The sequence below is a fragment of the Hemicordylus capensis genome, chromosome 2 (assembly GCF_027244095.1).
Source record: "Hemicordylus capensis ecotype Gifberg chromosome 2, rHemCap1.1.pri, whole genome shotgun sequence".
In the NCBI taxonomy this organism is placed as follows: Eukaryota; Metazoa; Chordata; class Lepidosauria; order Squamata; family Cordylidae; genus Hemicordylus; species Hemicordylus capensis.
In genome coordinates, this window is record NC_069658.1 from 310,358,653 (window position 1) to 310,382,086 (window position 23,434).

The window sequence follows — 23,434 nt, forward strand, 5'->3', positions numbered from 1 at the left end:
ACTTCCCTGTCCACTTTTTGCTGGGTCAAAACAGCACCCAAACCATATTGAGAAATATTAGTGGTCACAATAGTATGCCTGTTCGTGTCAGGGCTTTCAGCAACGGCCAGTTTGATAGTCTGAAAACTAGCCTTGCAGCATGCATCCCAGTTAAATGGTATATTCTTTTTAAAAATATGCAACGGAGCAGCTTTTGAGGTGAAATATCTAAAAAAAAATTAGGGTAATACTAAATCATTCTAAAAATGATCAAAGTGTACCCTTGTTGTGTGGCTCTGGTGCCTCCCAAATAGCTTTCATCAAGTCTGTTTTGGGATGTGCACCACACTGAGATATTGTGTGTACCAAATACATAACTGAGTGTGTGCAAAATTGACATTTCTCTTCAGAGACAGTAAATCCATGTTGTCGAAGTTTTCTTAAGGTTTGTCAGTTTAGCATCATGCTCCTCAAAGGTTTCTGCCATACACTAAAATGTGATCCTGAAAGTCATCCATAGTCCCAAAAATTGCATGCACAATTCTTTGAAATTCCGAAGTAGAGGCTAATCCAAAGGGCAGTCTTTTTAGATGAAAAAAGACCCTCTGGGGTAATGAAGGCTGTGTATTTGCGAGAACCTTTCAGCAGAGAAGTTTGATGATAGGACGAAGACAAGTCCAAAGTTGTGAACATGGAGGTCTCTTTCAGAGTAAGCAGCATTTCATGGATATCGGGTAATGGATGACAATTCACTACTATGTTGGAGTTCACATCTCTTAAATCTATTCACATTCAAAGTGTACTATTTGATTTCCTCACAAGAACAATGGGAGAGACCCATTCTGATTAATCAACAGGTTCTATGATAACAGCACACTGTAGTCTTAAGAGCTCCTCTCTGAGTGGTTAGCACAATGCTATGGGTACGTTCCTCACTTTGTGTTGTACAGGTATTGCATTTGCCTTCATCTGAATTTTATGTTTGAAATGTATGGCAGTGCCAGCAATATCAGCAAAAACATCCTAGAAATCAGCAATCATATCAGCATATGAATGCTGCATCTTCTGTAATACAGGTTCTGTGCTAATTGAGTCTAACACTATCTGTAGAGCTTTCTGATGTTTCAGTCCAATATTGAGACTCCTTTTTGTGACACGCACACTTTCCCTTCTGCAGTATATTCCTTGTATTCCAGGAAACCAGTGAAGTATCCATTTATGGCAATAAAGGAACCTCCATATCTCCATAGGTTGATGTCTGAAGGCTGCAGGTGCAGATCTGATGTAGTAAGGGATTTCTTGTAAAGTAGATGGGAAATGATAGTGTACAGAAAACCAGAATCAGCTGCACTTCATGGCCATTACGTTTCGCTTGACAATGTGGAAAAGCGGACTCTGACTCTGCCACACTTAAAATGCTGTCAAGAAGCAGTTCAGCTGCCTCATCCTTATCATATGAAGAATCACTAATAGAGTGGACAGTAGACTTGCAAACCTTAACAAAGTTCCCTCCTTTTTTGTACCAGTTGCAAATGACCTTCCATGCAGGACAGTGAGCGAAATTGGCTTTGTGGGCAGAATCTTACATCAGTAGCATTGGTAGCTCTTCCTTTCTTGTGCTGCCATTTTCTGGGACAGTGCCACCACAAGAGAAGATTGAGTTTGGAAGGATTGAGACACAACAGCCTAGATTTCAGGAGGCTGGGTTTTGGGGTACCAAAGAGAGTGATTTGGCACAGTGAAGAGCATTTTCCACTCTTCAAGCCAGCTCTGTGACTCTACCCACTCGAGGTAGAGTCAGTGGAAAGGTAAGTTTCCATTCTAGTAGCAGTTTTTCACACCGTTTGGAGCACTTTATTTTCATAATAATCTGATCCCTGATCAGTTCATCAGTAAAACTGGCAAACTTACAGGTTATACTTAAGGAACACAGTGCTGTGATATGCTGATTGATACATTCACCAGGCAGTTGGAATCTAGAATAGAACTTGCAATGATTCAGCAATCATATTCCAAGTAGGTTTGAAATGATCATCTAAGGCTTGAAGAGCAGTTTCATAAGAATTGGCATCCCCTTTCAAGTTGGCAGGAAAGGGCAAATGATTATATATTCTCTGACCTTGACGGCCCAGGCAGTGAAACAATATAGCCTTCTACTTTGGTTGAGTAAAATCGGGGGTCTGTATGGTGAGGAGGTAATTGCAGAAATAAGACCTCCATTGTTTCCAGGGAAGAGTGGGTTCTCTTGGGGTGGACAAGAAAAAAAGGTGGTGGTGGTGGGATCTGAGCCATGCTGCAGTGGGCATCCAGTGAATAACAGAGTCCAGGATTGATAAGGAAAAAGTACCTTCAGGGGTTGTGCAGCTCATGAAGCTGGAGAAACAAACAGTAGCAGCGAAAGTAGAAAGCAGTGCAGGAATGTAGGCCCAGTGATGCAATGAAATGAGGTTGTAGGAACATTCACAAATTTTGCAGGCTCATACATTTAGCTGGTTCAAACTCTCATCACCAATGTTTTATAGCTGCTTCCCTCATACACACTAGGAAACCTTATGTAGATTTAACTAAAGGTTTATTCAGCAACAACTCCATTTTCTCCTTCTCCTTTCCCTCCCTTTTCCTCTCTGACTCCTCCCCCCACACTCTCTACAGAATCCTCCCTGGGACAAATGTCCAAACAAACAAACTGCAAAAGATTACTGGATAGAGTACAACACTAACCTACAGTGGATTATTGTGGGAAAGGTCTGTGAGTTCATTTCTAGTACAAAAACAAATTTCATTTATTTCTTGGAGGAATACACTCACTTGGGGGAGCAGTTTCAGAGTAACAAATAAAAAGGAGCCAGACTCAATGATTGTGTGAAAGGACTATGAGCTCAGTTTTGATATGCAAACAAACAAAACAAACAATAAAACAAATCTGATGTGCAAACATATATGCAAATGAATTAGAATTAAGGAAACCTGTTCCTTAATTCTAAGTATGTCTCCCACTGTACCACAATTTTTAAAAATGAATTTTGTTAAACCTTTTCTCTTTTTCTAAAAGCAAGATAATAGGTTATGGCTAAAGAGAGAACAATTTAAGAAATTTAAAATTAAAAAAAAATATAATGCATGCATATATCCTCTAAACATAGAAAAGCAACAAATGTAAAAATAATAACCACATTATGAGAGAGCAGCATTTCTGGTATGGAAATATTATAGAGCAAACAATGATTGGGGAACAATGAAAGGCGTTACAGAAAAAATGAAAATTGCAGTAAGTGCCATAAATTAGAAACACACACACATTTGTATCTAGTAAGGACAGGCACACACATAAAGCAGAACCAAATTGCCATTGTATTGGGTTTCTAGTCTGTCTAACCTGTTGAATTAGCTTGATTATAAACATTTACTTCCAAATGTTCCCAATCCATTTATTTTTGAAAGGTTGTTGAACTAGCACTACAAATCTTTGCAATTGTTGCAGAAGTGATCTGTGAGGGTAGCCAGGACTGGTTGTAGCAACAAGATGTAGAAGCATGGTCTTAAGATCACTCTCAGGTTTGAGTGTACATGCATAGGTACAGCTAGGTAATTTTGGACTCTGGACTTAATGAGCTTATGCCCCCTGTAAAGTGTTGCAGAATGTGAGCTGTCCATGTGGTTTTCAGAACAAACACCAGTGCAAGGTTTAAGACAACTTTACTTGCTTAGAGGTCAGTACAGAACTTGCTGGCTCACACACAAGAACAGGAACAAACAAAAAACAGAAAGGAGAATAGGAAGTCCTAGCTAGCCCAACCAGTACTGAGGAAGCTACAGTGCCCCCTCTGCCTGTAATCTGTTATGAAGCCAAACAATACACAGGAAGTAAGACTGCAGCTGCTGCATATCCCAACATAAAGAACAGAGTCCCAGCCAGCTAACCCATGAGGGAGGATTTTGCTGAGACATCCCCCTCTCTGAGCTATGCAGCTGACTGGGGTTTTAACTTTTAGCTTCTAAGGCAAGAAGTTAAAGAAAGAAAGGAAAAGGGAAACTCTGCTAAGACAGAGGTTCTGGTAGATTACTGCTGCCACCAAGCACTCTAAACTTTCAGAGATCGGACCACTATTGGACTAGAGTGCTTTAGTCCAGGGTCTCTCTTGAACTTATTATTAGGCCAGTATAAAAACCTGCTCCCCAAGCATTTGCCTGCACACAGAGCTACTGGTAGCTGAGCTGAGCTCTTAGAGAAGCTATGCTCTAGTGGGCTCTCCCCCCACCCACCTCCTGAGTTAATAACCAACTCTGAGAGGCTTGAAAATAAGAAAAGGACAGAAAATAAGAAAAGGACAAAAACAGGTTGTTCAATACTACAGACTGGTTCATCTGGGGCTTAAGCTTTTTAGATGCATTTAAACATGCTTAGGTTGGTTGCAAGAATGTTTCAAAATGCCCAAATCTTACTTAGGCGGCACACATTGAAATCTTAGTTACGTGTTACAAAGAACAGATATTTAGGAATGCAAAACACACAGAAAAGAAATATGATTCCTAACGCAAAGTCTGACTAAAAATACCTTCCGATGCACTAGCTTCCAAAGCCACAAAGCCCAGGCTTCATTCCCCCCTTGAAACTCACCAAAATCCTGGCAAGATCAAGCCCCTGCAAACCTCTCACTCTGAGAGATCCTGCACCCCCACCATGCAGGAGCAGACACCATGCTGGTTACTGTCCCTCCACACTCTCTTCCTGCTTCTTCCTCCCAGAAGCTCTCTACCTACATGGTTGACTGATTGGTCAGGACCTGGGGTTGCCAGCCTGTCAATCAAGGATAAGGGATCACTTCCTGTTAACCCTATTAGAGCTAGAAGGCTGCTCACTACACACATACCCCACAAAATAAAGTATGGAAAGCATTCTTTACACACACACACACACACACACACACACACACACACACACACACACATCACCACCACCACAAACCCACAGGTCTGGGCCAGAGTACATTTTGGGGGAAAGGACTACACAACCCCCAAAGGAACCATACATCTTGATCATTCACCACAAGCCACAGATCTGGGCCAGAGTGCATTTGTGTCTCCCCATCCCCCAGACTATGCAAGCCCCAATGGATTCACACAACTTTTTGACCATTCGAAAATTAACTTGCTTCACAGTTCAAACACACAAAAAACAAACTTGGACATAATGGCATTTGTAATGCCAACTTGGCATTCATAAGGAAAAACATTGAAACCGCAACACATGGCCCTTGCTTCTCATGCAGACCTCTTGGATCAGAAACCAACTTGAGCATAGTGCATTTGTAAAAACAACACAAAACACATTTGTTTATTCAGATGTAACAGTTCCACTTTCACTAGATGTGAAGTATGCTATGGACAGCTTCCTTCACATGAGGATGGAATGATAGTCCAATCACGGGGGGTGAGGGCTTCAGTTCTAGAAATTTTTGTAATTTTCTGCCATGAAACAAGCCACATAAGACTTTTTTTGAAGTTTTTTAAAATTGATAAAATCATTTAAAATCAATGCATTGACTGATTTGCTTCAAAATAAACACACCAAATCCTGATAACCTGTCCTACATCTGTGCCAAATTTCAAAACTCTAGACCAAGCCATTCCAGAAATATAAGAGGGACCCGCTTTTCCCTTGGAGAAAAATCATGGAGCCTTCTAGAAGCGTGGGCATATGGACCTGGGCCTAATGGTCCATGCCTAATGGTGCTCCTGTGTACATGCCGTATTTATGGACCAAAATCAAACTCTTTTGAACCAGACTCTGGTTGCCAGACCTTGGAGATCTAATTAAATAAACAAAGAAGATCCTGCAGGCCTGAAGTCTGCCTCCCTCTGCTATAAGCCACAGATGTATGTCCTCTCATGATGCAATGCTTCTTCCATTACTCCCAAAAGAAGATAGCACAACTGTCCAAAAGGGTGGTATACCCCAACTACGCAGGCAGCATGGGAGTGTGTTTTAAAGCCATGCAGCAGTGAAGATGGGAGTTCTCCCTGCCAGCGTCATGCTGCATGGAGGGTGCCACAGTTCTCAGTTGTAGAAATAAACCCTAGATGTGGACCATTGTACATGCATTGCTCCATGCAGCAGAGTTTCAAATGAAGACTCAGAGATCGTCCCTTACATAAGTTCACTGACCATGGATATACCATGAGAATAGGGCTCACGGCATTAAACAACTTCAAAGGATTGTCATGCTTAAGAAATTATTAATATTTCTGAACAGTAGCCATGTTATTCTCTAATAGCAAAGCCAACAGTGTGGGACCAAGGATGAACACACTTATTCTGGCATGAAAACCATTTCTCTGAATAGGTGGCCCAGGCAACTTAATTGCATTCCTGTGACTCTCCATCTATCTGGGAGCATGAGCCCTCAAAATACTAGCGATGAACAAGTTGGCTATGTGGCCCATTGATACAGAACTTATGTATCTGCAATGGGATTCATCCCATGGGTGTTAAATAATCTTTGGAACTAAGCCATGGGAGAGGTCTTATGGAGAGAAGAAGCCATATCACGGTGGATTCTCCAATCTGGTATCTGAAAATCTATCCTTTATTATTCTGCTTGAATGGGGAGAGCATTCTTCAGAAGCCCTTGCCCTAGGTCTCATGTGGCAACTGTGTTATGTGATGCTGATGGGAGAACCTGCAGACTGGTAATGGCCTGGCATTTTTTGAGAGGGAAGGAACTGACAGTGTCTTGATCTCACTAACTGCATTTGAATCCAATGAGTTGCCCCTCTGAGGCATTGCTGAATGCCTGTTGTGTCTCCCCAAGGATCCCTGCTGCTTGTGGTCTGTGAATTAAAAAGGAAAACCACTTCCTGCCTCTTTAATTTTCTCCCCAACCAGCTAAGGTAAGTGTGTTTGGCAGTTTCCTCTGCAGCCCTAGAAGGAAAATGGAGTTGTTAATTCCACTACCAAAACTGTGTTGCAAGTGCTAGAAATAGCAATATAAATGTGAGCCCTCTCTCCTGCACCTGGTTATTGCAGGATCCCAGACCGAGAATGGAAATTGGGGACTGCCCCACTGGGAATCAGACATGAAAGCCCTTTGTTGTTCTGAGGGTGATGAGCTGAATGCACAATGTAGCTGTGCATGAATGCCTGGGTGCTGCTGAGTGCTAATCAATGCTGACATCACATGCCTCAGCAACAGGATGCCTGGTAATGATGCTGCGGCCTCCTTTTTGAAATTCGGTCCCATTCAGAAATTCCCAGTAAATAGTTTTGTGTAGATGGCCTGGAACCAATATTGAACATCAGAGGTGGTCTGCAAATTAAAACCTTTTCTAGAAATAGTTCCTGGAATCCTTCATTCAGTTATTCCTTGAGACCAAAAAGAAAGGAACCTGGATTTAAAAGGGAAACAATAAATCTTATTTTCCCCAGGTATATACCTTGAATTGCTTACTTGCTCATTTAAGAGTAGCACTTTCCATATAGACCAGTTTATGCTTATGTGGCATTCCCAAAAAAATTACAGCAGTATCAGCTCTATTCATTTTGATGGCTCATGCCATAATTAGCTTCCTCCTTTGTAACGTTAAAAGGTGTCTTTTTCCACCAACACACTGAGAATGGAACTGCATGTGACGAACTGAAAATACCAGCCCAGAGTTGAACTCTCCCCATCCCACTCTGAAACTTAGCCCATGTCCTGATGTCCTTCCTCTGGGCTTTTCGCCCTTCTACCATCAGCACCCAATGATGTGGATTTGCAGTAGAGATATGCACACCAGGACATGGGATAGGTTGTCCTGGGGGTGTCTGTCCCATGTTTCTTTTAAGACGTGGTACTGTAAGATGCCCTTATAAGATACAGCATATAAACAAGAAAGAGACTGACCTGGAGAGTCTTCCTTCTGCCTAGGATTGTGCTGTTTGTATTTTAGCAGCAGCAGCAGTCTTTGTTGCCTGAGGTTTTTTCCTTGTAAATTGACAAAGGCTGCATTCTCACAGTCACCACGATCCTGATTATCTATCCTTGTTAAATGTGGTTTAATCACAGTGATTTGATCAGAATTGCTCAGGAAATCCGTGTTCTCAAATCCAGCTCCACTAGGCTCAGCAATCTTGGTATATAAATCTAATAAATAATAATAAATTAATTAATTAACTCCTTAACCAGGATCACCACGATTGTGAGAACACAGCCATGATTTTATGAACAGCAACATCAAACTGAGCACACCCCAACAGGTCCAGATTTCATTTAACTAATTATTCTTTTCAAAAGATAATGTGTTCCAGCTTAACATTACCTGTTCCAATTATAGCATAGAGAACCATCACTTGTTTCTGGAAGTGTGAAGCAGCTGATGAGGGGATCTCACAGACAGGGACATAGCTAGGGAAGAGGGGGCCTGTGTTCACCCCTCTCCTCGGTGGCCCCTCAGAGTGAGGGAGATAATGAAGCAAATAGGGAGGGGTGGAGCTGAGGGTCCTGGGTTCTTTTAACCCATCCACTCAATTATAGTCACAGCCCTGCTCACAGAATGATCTGTTAGTGAGCTGCCCTCATCAGGCTGCTGGCAAAGCCTTTTTCTGCAGACTGTTCCATTCTTCTGTCACAAACACTGATCAGTCTCATCTCTATAAGCAGCCATGGGCTGCCTACACAGCAGCCAGTCCCCCTGCTTGATTGTGGGTGAGCCCTTATTGTGGATGCTGTTGCATATTTATTGCATTCTGCAGAGGGATATGTGGAAGTGTCACGTTATTGCCTGTTGCAATGAGCTGAGCCCTTCTAAGTGCTTGATAATGAAATACCATTATAGATATCTACAATGTTTCATGCTGTTTTACTCCAGCTTCTAAGCTGAGTCACTCAATTGTGACTATTTATAATCAGTAATCAAAAATTAGCGCCCTGGTCTTTGAAAGTCACTCAGTATCTTTAAATATCATTACAGGACTATATCTGCATTCACTTTGCATTGCATTTAGCATGCCAACAGTGTAATCTCATGCAGTTCATAACTATTATGTTGGGAAGAAATGTCCTTAATTATCCAAGTCCACAGGCATATCATTCAGAAGACTGAATACTGTTATGACTATCACTACTAGATGACACCATGCCAAGAGCGATCGTAGCACTGTACAGAACATCCAATCAGCATAACTGGTGCCTAAAGACACTTAACAGCCAACTTGCCCCATAACCAAATCCCCTTGCAGAATGGCTTCATTCAGTTACTCTATGTGCACATTCCCTCTATATGTATGAAGAGTTCCCCAGAATACCATCGCTCTCATCCTTACCATTCTCTCATCCATACCATTCATCTTCATACCAGAGAAGAGCTGGTCTTGTGGTAGCAAGCATTACTTGTCCACTTAGCTAAGCAGGGTCTGTCCAGGTTGCATATGAATGGGAGACTAGAAGTGTGAGCACTGTAAGATATTCACCTTAGGGGATGGAGCCACTCTGGGAAGAGGAGGTTTCAAGTTCCCTCCCTTGCTTCTCCAAGAACAGGGCTGAGAGAGATTCCTGCCTGCAACCTTGGAGAAGCCGCTGCCAGTCTGTGTAGACAATACTGAGCTAGATAGACCAATGGTCTGACTCAGTATATGGCAGTTTCCTATGTTCCTATAATATAAAAACATAATATAAAACCACTGCTGCCCCGAAGCTTTGGAATATGGCAGCTTCCTATGTTCCTATCCTTGACATTCCTCCCCTACAAACCCTGCCATAATGCATTGTAAGTACATGTTTAACATCATTTGTCCACATCCATCTTTTGTTGCCCTGTCTGTGGCATTCCTTCCCGCTCCCTGTTGATGCGTTATTCTTGTCTTTCCCTTTCCTTCTGTTCCCTTTATTTGCCTTTCACTTGCCAAAATGTTGATTGTAATTATACACTCTTTGGAGCATGGATATATCTTTTTGCTTGTGTTACTCTGTAAAGCATTATGCATACTGATGATGCCATACACTGATGATGCCATACAAATAATAATGACATCACAATAGTACATGACACCACCAGACCTACAAGATTCCCAAAGGAGCTCTCTGACCAACAATAAAGCTTAACATGGGATTGGTTCATGCGGTGATTTTCTACTACATGTGACTAACAATAGGCCACCCTTGACTATGCAAGTGATTGGAACTGGGCAGGAAAACCCTACTGTTAACTGAGCTGTACCAGATTTAGCCAGCAGCAGTGGGCAGCAATAACAGGAATGGCTACAACTCTCTCCTTGCACTGACATTGTCTGTGCAATGGGCTGAGAGCGGGAAGGGAAAGTCACAATGTGAACTGGTCCTAAGTTTCATATGTACCATGCTTCAACAGCCTAACCACTGCATCGGCCACTGCTGCTATGAAATGGCCACTTATTGCTATATAAATGTATGCATTGTACAGTACAAACATGCCAACAGAGCTGAAAGTATGCACGAGGAGGATTGTGTGCACTAAAAAATCCCATCCACTCTCTGTCATCAGCAGCACGGATAGTAGCACTATTGTTGTTTTTATGCTCCTACATACACTGGGTAAGGACTTGCACTGTCAATGCCCCTCACATACACAACAGTGAAAGCCCATACACAGCAGTAATGACAACGAGAGACTGTCTCCTACTAACACAACTCATTTGTCCGCATGAAATGTCTGGGAATACAAAGTGATCATTAAAAAGCAAGCACATAGGAAAACAGTTTCCTTCCTTGGGGTGTTTATGAAACCTCTGGTGATGCAGTTTAATATCCTATTATTGGCAGGCTAATGAGACAGAGAAAACCACATTTTATTTCTATGGGAAAGAACGCCATTATTTAAACTTGACCACAAATCAATTTCCCAACCTATTCTTGTGGCAGTCTTGCTAGGAGCGGTCTTTCTCTCTACGGCGGCCATGTAAACGAGTTGTGCAACAGAGAAGGTGTCCGAATTACAAATTAGGAAAGCCATGGTCTGAGATACAATGGGGAAGCCACACAGAGGTCCCATTGACTTGAATGAGAGGAGCAAGTACAGACTATATCTGAAAAATAAAACTTCTAAAGCAATATAGAAGGTCAATAGTTCACTAGTCTCTCTGCATTCAATGTGAAGAAATATGTTGATATAAAATCAGCATTATACCAGTTACCTTTTAGAAGGACCTCTGGATGCGTTGATGAGGATTACCATGGCCTGCCAATGCCTATCCATAGTGGGAGAGGGGGAGGGAGAGGTATCCCAATCACCAATTTGGTATCCCAGTCACCAATATAAACTCATATAACCTCACCTTTCTACCTAGCAGCAAGTGCAATCTGGTTGTGAGGGAAACTGTGGGGCTTGAGTTCAATTAGCTGTGGAGGGGTGAGAGAAAAGAATGTGAAGGTCAAAACAATAAATGGTACTTCCAGTCCCTCCCTTCTTTGTTTTTATAAAGAGTAAGGGAAAGATCCAGTGGGCAATACATTAAACAAAGTTAACAAGAGCTAAGATTTATTCAGTAAGGGATAAGGAAACCAAGAGAAGGAAATAACAGGAGCTCAAGTTGGTATAAATATTTGAAATGGAATCTCTAGCCAACACAGTGAAAGGGAGATAATGCCCAGTATTTTCAGTTGTGTACCTCAGATTTGTCTCTTTCTACCCCTGTGTCCAGGGTAGCCTCTGACGCAACTCTGAGGAAAACCAAAGGCAGCTGCTGTTCTCTTGCTCTTTCTATCAGCTCCTCTCGACTGAATCCTTCCTTCTCGTTCTGTCTTCCTGATCCTCATTGATTCTCCCTCCAAACTCCAATCTACTTGTTCTCTTCTCTCTCTCTCTCTCTTCAGAAAATCTGTCTTCTGAAAACTGCTCTCCTCGGAATAAACTCCACAGCAACTCCCCTCCAGACCAAAAAAGGCTGTGCCCTCACATTCCACTTGGGGTATATTTTAATTATTTATTGTATTTAACATATTTGTATACTGCCCCAAACAGAGTTATACATAATTATACCATACCCTCTTGTCAGGGAGCAATACCAAAGTAGTGGCAGCTGTGGCACTTAAAATGTTATTGCGAGTTGGTTTTATGGCAGACATTCGTCATTCATCAAGTGCAGCTTTCCCTGTCAAAGTCAAATGCACACACACACACACACACACACACACACTCCCCACAAGCTATGCTCACCCTTTGTTGAGATCCCATCAAAACCATCCCAGTTTTCTGCCCTGTCCATTCATCACGTTCTACACTCTTACCGTGAGTCTGTATCCCACCTGAGCTAATTTCAGTTTTCCTCATTCCTCCTCTGCCTGGCGCATCTGTTCCAGTGACTGTCTCTTTGTCACCAGCCCCTGCCAGCTCCATGCCGTCCACCTCCTCTCACTATCCCATTTTTTGTTTTGTTTTGTTTAATTAGGGTTGTTTATCTTTCAGATATTTCAGTCATCTTCAGCAGATGAAACTAGTCACCAAGAACAAAGCTGAAAAAAGAAGATAACATGAATCTAAAAATCATGAACCTAAATATTAGGGAAATATAGTTCCCTAATTTATGGGAGTTGGGGTATAGAGACAGATAAATACATAAACCAATTTAGGGAATCAGTAAGCGTGTGATTCCACTGAGACACGGCATATATTTGATATATTCTCAATATATCATGCACATCTAAAAACAGTCACATGTAATCTAATCCACAAGCACCATCAATATCTCCAAATATCATATGTGTGGTTACTATCGAGCCCAAACAATAATTGGTTATGTGTATCATTATTCATTCATTTCCACCACAACTGGCTTTCAAGGTGGCTCATAATACATTTTAAACAGTATGAAAATTCATCTTAAAATCAGCTTAAAGCAATGTAAACTTACATCCAAAATACAGAACAGTAGTAATAAATGGAAGTTCAAATAAAACTCAGACTCCTATTGTTTGCTCTCAAAAGCTCAGGAAGACAGTTTTAATCCAGAACTGAAAAGGTAACAATGTTGATACCCAGCAAATAAGCTTGAGGAGGGAGCTCCACAATCAGGGTACTACCACAAAAAAGGCCCTGCCTCTGATAGCCCCTTGTCTAACTAGCCACTGATAGCCCCTTGTCTAAAAGCAAGGTGCCTGCCTGGTGGCAACACATTTACAGCAATGAGCAGGTTCATACAGGAGAAGGCAGTCCATTAGAGAGACGAAATATATCACAGTTGTCATCATGTTACACTAGTTTCCTGATTAGAGGAGAAGCTTCTTTCTCTACCCTGCCAAGCTTATGGTGGTTCCTGCCTGCCACTTTGAACCCTGGTGGGTGTTGATGCTTTGTTTGCATACTGAGAAGCAAAAACTGACTATTCCATATTTACTTGGACAAAGGCAAATAAAAGCTTTGGCAAAGGGATCCTATCTTATTTCTGTCCAGCAAGACAAAGAATAGTCAGTTATAATTTATTGCAAAGTGATCTATACCAGGGATTCTCAATGTTGGGTCCTCAGATGTTATTGGACTTCAACTCCCATAATCCCCAGCCAAAGGCCACTGAGGCTGGGGATTATGGGAGTTCGAGTCCAGTAACATCTGGGAACCCAACATTGAGAATCCCTGATCTACACTGTCTCTTTGAATGATCTCATCAGCGACCATCAGCAAACTATTGTAAAATCTTCCAGTAGTAATTTAACATTTGCTCCAAGCTTCAGTTGTTCAAATAATGCAGCCACAATGAATGTACTGTAAGACCACATTCACACGTAATGCATAGCCACAGTTAAATAGGGCAGAGGTTTCAATTTGTGTACGTCCTAATGCATGCAACTGCAGTTTCGCAGCAAAAGTGACTTGCGGTTTCCCTTACCAAGCCTTCTGATACCTTCATTTTGTAGTTTCACCACCCCAAGCTGAGGTTTTGACACAGCATTCATAAGAACAAATGAACAGCCCTGCTGGATCAGGCCCAAAGCCCATCTAGTCCAGTATCCTGTTTCACACTGTGGCCCACCAGATGCCACTGGAAGCCTACAGGCAGGAGTTGAGGGCATGCCCTCTCTCCTGCTGTTACTCCTCTGCAATGTTACATCCAAATGTAGATGCCACATTGACTGCAGTTTCATGCTGTTTCTGGAACCATAATCAGAGGGTGGCCCAAGGCCGCCCGGGATTGTGCCCACTCCATGCCTGCATTGCTTCTCCCTGGCCACTTCTCCAAGCACTTGCCTCTCCCCCTGTCTCCAAAATAATAAAGCAGTTGCCTAGCAACAGGGATGCTGCCATGTCCCATCCCAAGCTTATAAGCCTGTCAAACAGGAAAGTCACATGTGGGGCATGCCCTCTTCCCACTCAGTCCCTTGTTCCCTCCTCCTGACAATCAGGAGAGAAAGGGGATGGGATGGCAAGATGGGCACTATGTTAGGAGTTCCATCAGGAGAATCACTGCAGGAAGTGGGAATGCTCAGCACCCTTTATGTGCCCCCTTGCTCTTAAAATAACTTCATATACATGCATGTGCACAATCAAGCCCGGGCTTGGCTATCCTTTAGAAGCTCCCAGCGGCACCTCAGTGCCAAAGAAGCCCACCAGTTAGCCAAGGTTATGGTTATGTGCTCGAGTCCTTAACCCTGTCTAACTGCTCGTGTGTCATGCAGCCGGCACTGAGACACTGCAAGGCTCCCAGCTGGTGCCAGGGGATCCCCATAATGCACTGCACACTCATGCAGTGCATTGTGGGATTTCCAGGGGCTGGGATGATGCATCTTGGCTCCTGTACCTACACGCTGCCTGGGGCAGCCAGTGTCATGTGGGTGTGTGATCCATATGCCCCAGCTCTTCACGTCATTCATCTATGGGGAAGGGAAGGTTAACAAACCTTCCTGCTCACCCGGCCACCCACTCACCCACCCACCCATCCTGGCTTGTGATCATGAGAAAGGGCCCGATATTTATATATGATTGTGCAGACCCAGTTTTAAACAACAGGTCTGTTACCATCATGTTAGTTTGCACTCTCATCCAAGTCTGACCTAAGCCTATTCCTGCCCTTGAGATTCCATTCCCAGTTAAATATGGCATTTTTACTCAACTTGGTTGTTCTTTCCTATAATCAAAGAGATCATGCTCTTAGACAGATTGGAACCCTTTCTGAAAAGATGTTTCTGCACAGTGCTGGAATGCTTTTAATATATCCTTCTGGCTGTCCTCTGAACAGTAGAATCCATTTCCAGAACTGGATTACATTTCCTGCTCTGTGCTGTGTCTTAAGTAAACCTGATTGTTCTGGCCCTCTGGCTGAACAATAAGCTAAATCCAGTCATTCACTTCCAATGGCTTTGACAATGGCAAAACTCAAGGTAAGAGAGAGCCGCATTTCTTCATCCCCTTTCTGTGAACCTTCATTTCTCTTCCAGTGAATGAGGCATCTCTAAGGCTGATCTCCTTTTGCAATGCTATGTATAATGTATGTATTTATTTACCTATTTATTCATTTAATGGACTTGATATCCCACCTTTTAAAGCACAATGGTGTCACCAGGTGGTTTATAAAAGTGACATTACATGTCACAATAAGAACCAGCTAAAAAGACAATTAAAAATGCATCAAACACATCATAATATGAGGATAAAAGTGAATGTCACCTGCCTCTTAATTATCATTAGATGTTGGTGGGTTTGGAGGAACAGTCTGAAAATGGGGCCTATAAGATACCTGAGGACACAATGACACTTCCCATGCTATTTATGTTGTGATGCAGGATGAAACAGGAAACATAGGAAGTGCTTAGGAAGAATACCTCCATAGAACAAAACCCTTTTGCCTCTTTTGAGTGCTTTTTTCACAAACTGTGACTACTTTGACTAATTGCTGATCCAGTTGTGGGATATGGGCAGCACTTAGTTTCTAGACAAAAAGATTATGGAGCTCAAGCCTGCCTGGAAGCTCTCTCCCTGGGGATCAGGGACACTCCACAAAGGCCTATCTGAAATGCACTCTGCACTCAGGGATACTTTTTATCATTCTTTGGTTCCAGGACTGAGACCTAGCACAAGTTATGCTTTGGGAGTGGGCTGTCAAGATAGATGGATGGGGTAGAGACAGAAAGGGACCCACATCATGCCAGCACTTCCATGCAAATGTATGGCAAAGTTCAAAAAATATGAAACTCATGCATTATTTTTCAGCTCTGGAGGGGTGTCAGCCCTCAACTTACATTCATGTAACTGTAGTAAACTAGTTGATATAATGGCGACACAATACATATGATGGATCTGCTATAATACTTCTCTCCAGACCTTTTTTATTGTAGAAGGTAAAACATAATAAGAGGGAATTGCAACAAAGAATAGATGTTTTGGCGGATATATGTCAGCTTCAGTGTTCTATATCCCACTGTTTAAAACCCACACTCCTATATCCAAGACTTTCCACAATCTAATTAAAAACCTGGTTAATACCTAACAAAAGGGGGAGGAGAGAGGAGGAGAAGGTTGATGACTCACAGCAATGCCTGGTTATCACTGACACTGAGAGAGAGAGAGAAAAACCTGGAAGAGGAGGGTATGAAAAAGAAATGTTACTTGCACCCTTTAATGGCCTATGTACTCTAAGATTTCCTTCATTTCTTCTTTGTCATTGACCTCAGGCCATAGTTTATCCAAATATAATGCTTCCCTTATCTTTCTTTTAAGTGTACAATGTTCAGATTCTAAATTGCTTACTTTGAGAGGCATTGTTATTCCATTACATTTCTTTTTCATATGTATGGACCATGATTTCCCCCTGTTTATGTATTTAGAATCTGCTAGGTGTTCTTTGAATCTGGTGACCAGATGTCTTCCTGTTTCCCCTATGTAATTTTCACCACATTCTTCACAAGTGATTTTATAGACAACCCCTTTCTGCTTACAATTGCCTTCCCCATTTTTACAGACTGGGCAGGCTTTAGTTGGATATAAGAGTGTGGATTTTAAACAGTGGGATATATTTATTGTTATTTATTTATTGTTAAATTTATATACTGCCTTTCATTAAAACAATCCCAAGGCGGATATAGAACACTGAAGCCAGCATATATTGAAATGTCTGTTCTTTGTTGCAATTCCCTCTTTTTATGTTTTAACTTATGCAATAAAAATGGTCTGGAGAGAAGTATTATAGTAAACTATATTTAAAAAATATAGTTTACTATAGTTACATGAATGTAACTGTAAAAATAGCAATATGAAATAGACATGAAAAAGCAATATGAACTAAATGGTAATTGCAGGCTTGTACAAAATGGCCACTTTATTCAAAGAGTCCATCACTGATGTACATTCATAGAGGCGCAGGTGGCTCAGAATTACACAGACGTAAGCCATGTATAAGACAATAGCACTCAACTGTTCTTGTAACTTCATTTAAAACTAATAGAGTGAGGACTATATCTGCAAATTTGGCTAACAGAAGCTGGGCACTTTCAGACACAATGCGGAAGCTCAGCTGAATTTCATCATTCCCAGTTTGTTATTTCATCCAAACATGCCTCTGAAATTTAAGCAAGGTTCAGTTTAGCCCAACAAACCAACCTTTGTAACCAAGTTTGTAGTTGGCTTGTAGTTTTAACCTTGCTTCAATTCGCCATTGTGTTGCATCAGAATAAACTCTGGTGGTTTATTCTTAGCTTGTTGCAAAAGCTCCATCTCCACCCACAGAGACACCGGCCTCTCCTTGGTTTCTCCTCCAGACGTGCTCGGGTGAAACCTGACAAGCAACACTGACTTCACTGCTACCATACCAACTCTCCTATCCTGTTGCATGCTGGGCATAGACATTGACCAGGAGTTTCAGGGGTGAGGGAAGGGCCGGATGACTACAGGAGCCAAAAGCAAGCTGCGAGCAGCTTTCTGTCTTGGGTTGCTAAGGGCCAGTATCCTCCTTTTCCTCTAACCCAACTATTACAAGAAAGTTCTATGATGACAAGAATGCTGCAGGTGGCCTGTCTTTGTACAGCTGTACCATGGCTAGGCTCTGACCAGCTGAGAAGCAGCCAAAGACAGGTAAAAAAACAGCCCAAGTGGCTCATGCAGCATTTTCAAACCCACACCAAGCTGGCAACCAATGGTAAGGGAGAGAGGGAGTGCCGGGGTAAAGCATTGCCAGGTGTCAGGGAGATGTGGAGATTGCATATGGGAGTCCTGGGTGAAGGGAGGAGCAAAATAAACCACTGGTAGGCAAAACAAACCACACCGATCGTCTGCAGAGTGGATCTCTGCTTGTTTTTAGAAACTGGTTAAATATGAACTTGGCTCCACATTGTATCTGACAGGGCCCATTGTCTGCAGAAAAGAAGTCTAGGTGGGCAACATAGAAGCTTTTAAATGCTTCAGACAATAAATCTATATTACAGTGTGTTAATATATGTTATTTATTTAGTGTTTGTTTATTTCTATACCACTTTTCATTAAAATAATCGCAAAGCGGTTTACAATATAATTAAAATAATGGACATTGTGAGAGATTGTGAGCAGATCCAAAAGGATCTCTCCAAACTAGGGGAGTGGGTGACAAAATGGCAAATGCGGTTCAGTGTTGGCAAGTGTAAAGTGATGCACATTGGGATGAAGAATCCCAGCTTCAGGTAATTGCTGATGGGATCTGAGCTGTCAGAGGCTGACCAGGAGAGGGATTTTGGGGTCGTGGTGGACAGCTTGTTGAAGGTGTCAACTCAATGTGAGACAACTGTGAAAAAGGCCAATTCCATGCTAGGGATAATTAGGAAGGGGACTGAAAATAAAACTGCTAATATTATAATGCCCTTATACAAAACTATGGTGCGGCCACACCTGGAGTACTGTGTACAATTCTGGTCACCACATCTAAAAAAGGACATTGTAAAACTAGGAAAGGTGCAGAAGAGGGCAACCAAGATGATCAAGGGCCTAGAGCACCTTTCTTATGAGGCAAGGCTACAACACCTGGGGCTATTTAGTTTAGAAAAAAGACAACTATGGGGAGACATGATAGAGGTCTATAAAATCATGCATGGTGTGGAGAAAGTGGATAGAGAGAAATTCTTCTCCCTCTCCTGTAACACTCGAACCAGGAGTCATCCCATGAAATTGATTGCCAGGAAATCTAGGACCAACAAACGGAAGTACTTTTTCACACAAAGCACAATCAACTTGCGGAATTCTCTGCCACGAGATGTGGAGACAGCCAACAACCTGGATGGCTTTAAGAGGGATCTGGATAATTTTATGGCGGAGAGGTCTATCATCAGCTACTAGTTGGAGGGCTATAGGCCACCTCCAGCCACAAAGGCAGGATGCCTCTGAATACCAGTTGCAGGGGAGTAACAGCAGGAGAGATGGCATGCCCTCAACTCCTGCCTGTAGGCTTCCAGCGTCATCTGGTGGGCCACTGTGTGGAACAGGATGCTGGATTGGATGGGCCTTGGGTCTGATCCAGCAGGTATGTTCTTATGTAACAATTAAAATACAAATTAAAAGTACAAATATTAAATATAAAAATAATATCTGTATATAAAAATTTAAAAACCTATATAAAACAGTAACACCCAAGTTACAAAGCAGTATCAGTAAAAACTTTACTCTCTTATGGATGAAGAGCCTGGATTTACTCGCCTGGATGGAGAGCCACATTTTAACTTGTTTCCTAAAAGCTGTAATAAAGGCTGAGGGCTAGCTAGGAGAGCATTCCGAAACCTGGGGACAATGACTGAGAAGGCCCTGTCCAGCATGCTTGACAGCCGAGTCTCTCTCACCATTGGCATGCAGAGCAGAGCCCCCTCTGATGGTTTTGTCAAGTGGGCAGAAACTCTTGGGAGCAGGCAATCCTTCATATATCGAGGGCCCATACCCCTAAGGCAGTGTTTCGCAACCAGGGTTCCTCCAGATGTTGCTGAACTACAACTCCCAGCTATAATAAACTGTAGCTAGGGATGATGGGAGTTATAGCTCAGCAACATCTGGAGGAAGCCCTGTTGGGAACCACTGCATTAAGGGCTTTAAAATTCAAAACCAGCACCTTGAATTGGACCTGAGGAAAAATTATTAGCTGGTACAGTTCTTTCAAAATGGGTGTCATATGATCCCAGCAGGCAGCTCTGGATAAAATCCTAGCTGTTGCATTTTGCACTAGCTATAGTTTCTGAATATTCTTCAAGGGCCACATTGAGTGTGTTACAGTAATCTAGCTGTGATGTGACTAAGGCATGGGTTACTGTGGCCAGATCTACCTTCTCAAGACAGGGAAGCAGCTGGCACACTAAGCTGAAGCTGTATATAGATGTGATGGGTTTGAGGGGTGGCAGGGCTGGTGACAATAGTGGCAACATGTCTGAATTGATTGACTGAGTTAATGTGATGCATGGAAGATTTGCGATGTTGTGGAATATTCACATTTTTCTGCTGAGAGAAGGTGTCAGAATGTTTATAGCATTCCAGTTTTGAGAGGTGAAATGAAAAACTGTGGAAAACCCATAATAGATATTTTGAGGCAAAAAGAGCTTTGCAGGCAAAGTTAAGAAGACTGAGGATTATAAATCTCAGATTTGTGAGGCATAAATGGAAAGATTCTGCCAAGTGTCCTGTATTGGCACAGGAACAACTCTGCTTGGTTAAACTTGGAAGTCTACAATTTGAGTGTTGAAAGTACAGAGGCCCTCTTGGAGTATCTACCTGGAAATCCTTCAGCAGTCAGTCTAGAAAGGTACTTTGGAACTGAATTTCATACCCCAGGGTCACCGAAAGTAAAATCCCTGCGTTGGGAGTGGTGGTGAGAAGATAAAGACATCTTCTTGTCTTTAATACATTTCAATACACATGCTTGACTAAGCTGTGCAGTGCCCGTGATTTCACATGCTCGTGTTTGAACTGTTGATAACAGACAGCAGAACAATTACATTGTCCCCAGACCCCAGCCCAAGAAGACACCGACACAATTTGTTGGGTGAAACTGGTCATAACTTAATCAACAGTGAGCAAGCGAACTAGGTAGGGATGTTCCCCCACCCAAGACAGTGCAGGACCTAGCAATGGCCAGGTTCGGACACCCCGATCCTCCCCTGCACCATGCTTGGACGACACACCCTGGCTCGGGAGAGCATCAGGCACCGGCCTGATCCATCTCCTTTCTACCAAACCCCAAGCGAGGGCCTGGAACCTTCTAGGCATTTGCACACCCCGGACCGCGCAGCCCAAGGATCTGCAAAGTCCTGAAGCCAGTTCATGGTGAATCGTCATCCCTGGGCCGCACAAGCCACAAGGGAGCGATTGACCAATCACCCATTAAACCATCCAAGGGTGCTCACCGATGTTAAACCCACTATTTTCCAACTAAACCCGCACTGTCCCTGCCAGCCATGACCTGCCTAAATAACAACTTCCACTGACGGAACAGAATGGAGTAGGCGAAAAAAACTCCACCAATGCCAATCTGTTGGGAGCAAAAAACTCCTACTCTGCCCCCAAAAGGGCAACCAGCCTCTAGGCCTGCTCTGCTACAGTGAAGGGAAGGTGGGAAAGTCTTGGGCCGGACTGGGGCTTTGGGTGGGAAGACGCCAAAAACGGCCGTCAAGCCCCGCCCCCCGGCCCGAGAACCAATCAGCGTTCCCCTTGGCCTGTTGCCGGGCTGGGACAAATCGCCCTCCCTATGGCAACGAGGCCGGGGGAGGGGCATTTTCCTAACATATATTTAACAAAATAACATCCTCTTGGTTTGTTAAACAGTGCAAGGCACCAAAATTCCACTTCAGAGCAATGAAAGGCAGAATTCAATGCAGATAATCAAATTCAGTAGGTGGAGAAGAACTTTCTGAAATGTAGGGTGAGGGGGTAGAATGCAGGTGGCTATCCTTGGCTTGAAAACAGGGGCAAAGCAAGCTTGCTCCTGTTTGTAAGCATGCTCCTGTTTGCGATGTTGTGGAATACGCACATTTGTTTCTACTAGGTAATGTTGGAAATTCTCTGTGGTGAGAGAATCCCCTTTTTCATTATAGCAGAGTGCACAGAGGCACAACACAGCGGAATTTGCTTAGGCATGCGTGTATGCTGAGAGTAAAGTAATTGGGAACCAATTCATAGTTTCAAATCAATATATAAGGCATTTATTAAGGAACTCCATTCTAGATAAGAAAGTGAGGAGTTAGGATCTCTAATCTATCTATCTAGCTGGATGCAGATGGATTCTACATCTTCTCTGCACACATGGTGCAGGGAGAGGAGCTTGCCATGTTGCAAGGTAGAAGGGCAGGTAGGGAAGAGAGAGAGCAAGGAAGTTAATCCCTAAGAGTACCAATCTACATTTCAAAGGGATAGTGTCAGAGCAGTGGAGAAGGGATGACCAATGTCTTGACCCTCTAGCCCTCTGACTCACTAATCTGTCCTCCACTGTCTGAGACAAGAGACAGTGCAAAGTCCTTTAACTTCCAACAGGTAATATGTCAGAATGTTTAGGACATTCAAGTTTTGTGAAGTGAATGTCAGAAAAGATGAGGCAACCCTACAAAAGTTAAATGCACATGAGTTGTGTGCATGGTCAGGTGAGAAGAGTATCCGCTTTTTTCGGGCCCTGCTCCTGTACCTTTAAGAAATGCATAAAAGGGGGGAGATCCACCAGGTGCAGCTCTTTTCATCACCGGAATATTATGAAGAGAAAAGCAACACTTGGTGAACTTGTCACTTTTCTGCAATTCTTACAAGTACACTCTCAGGGTCTGGACATCAAAACCAAGGAAGCAGTGAAGCCCTACAAACCAGATATGGATAGATGAATCTCTCAAACTGATTAGATTTCAATAGCTAAATGTACTACAGAGATCAAGACAAGGCAAAGCCTCCCCTTACCATCTGTTACAATTACTGACTAGATTTTCATTGACTTGTTAGTGCTGGAGATCCAGCTCCAGATAGCAATAGCAATAGCACTTACATTTATATACCGCTCTATAGCCGGAACTCTCTAAGCGGTTTACAATGATTTAGCATATTGCCCCCAACATTCTGGGTACTCATTTTACCGACCTCGGAAGGATGGAAGCCTGAGTCAACCTTGAGCCCCTGGTCAGGATCGAACTTGTAACCTTCTGGTTACAGGGTGATCATCACAATTATAACAAATTAAGGCTTGACTTATCTCGCTTTGCATGTAATGCGTCTGTCTCATATATCAGTTTCGCCTTTTAATTTGCATTACTGAAATTAATGAACTTTTGCACGATATTCTAATTTTTCGAGTTTCACCTGTATAGGTCTTTTCTATCATCATGGACCTCTGAATAAAGTAGATTAGTTTAACCGCACATGAATCTCCATGCTTATCATTTACAAGCTGTTGCCCTTGCGTTGCAACTCTGTTAACTTCTGCTGTAATGGGAGTGAGTTAGCTCCTGAAATACTCTATTATATAAATAATTTTCTCTAACAGTTAGGAATTAGCAAAAGCTAGGCTCTTCAAATTCTGGAATTTGATTTTGTGTATATT

General features: G+C 42.6%; 1 long non-coding RNA gene across 1 annotated transcript in view; it reads right to left on the minus strand.

The window, feature by feature from the left end:
- The window catches only part of LOC128342732 (uncharacterized), an 80,248-nt gene extending 67,976 nt beyond the window's left edge, over positions 1-12,272 (minus strand). The window contains exons 1-2 of the long non-coding RNA XR_008315134.1: positions 12,219-12,272; positions 7,863-8,102 (exon numbers count right to left, since the gene is read on the minus strand). This is a non-coding gene — a long non-coding RNA (uncharacterized LOC128342732). The remainder of the gene's footprint in view (positions 1-7,862; positions 8,103-12,218) is intronic.
- Positions 12,273-23,434: the final 11,162 nt, after the last annotated feature.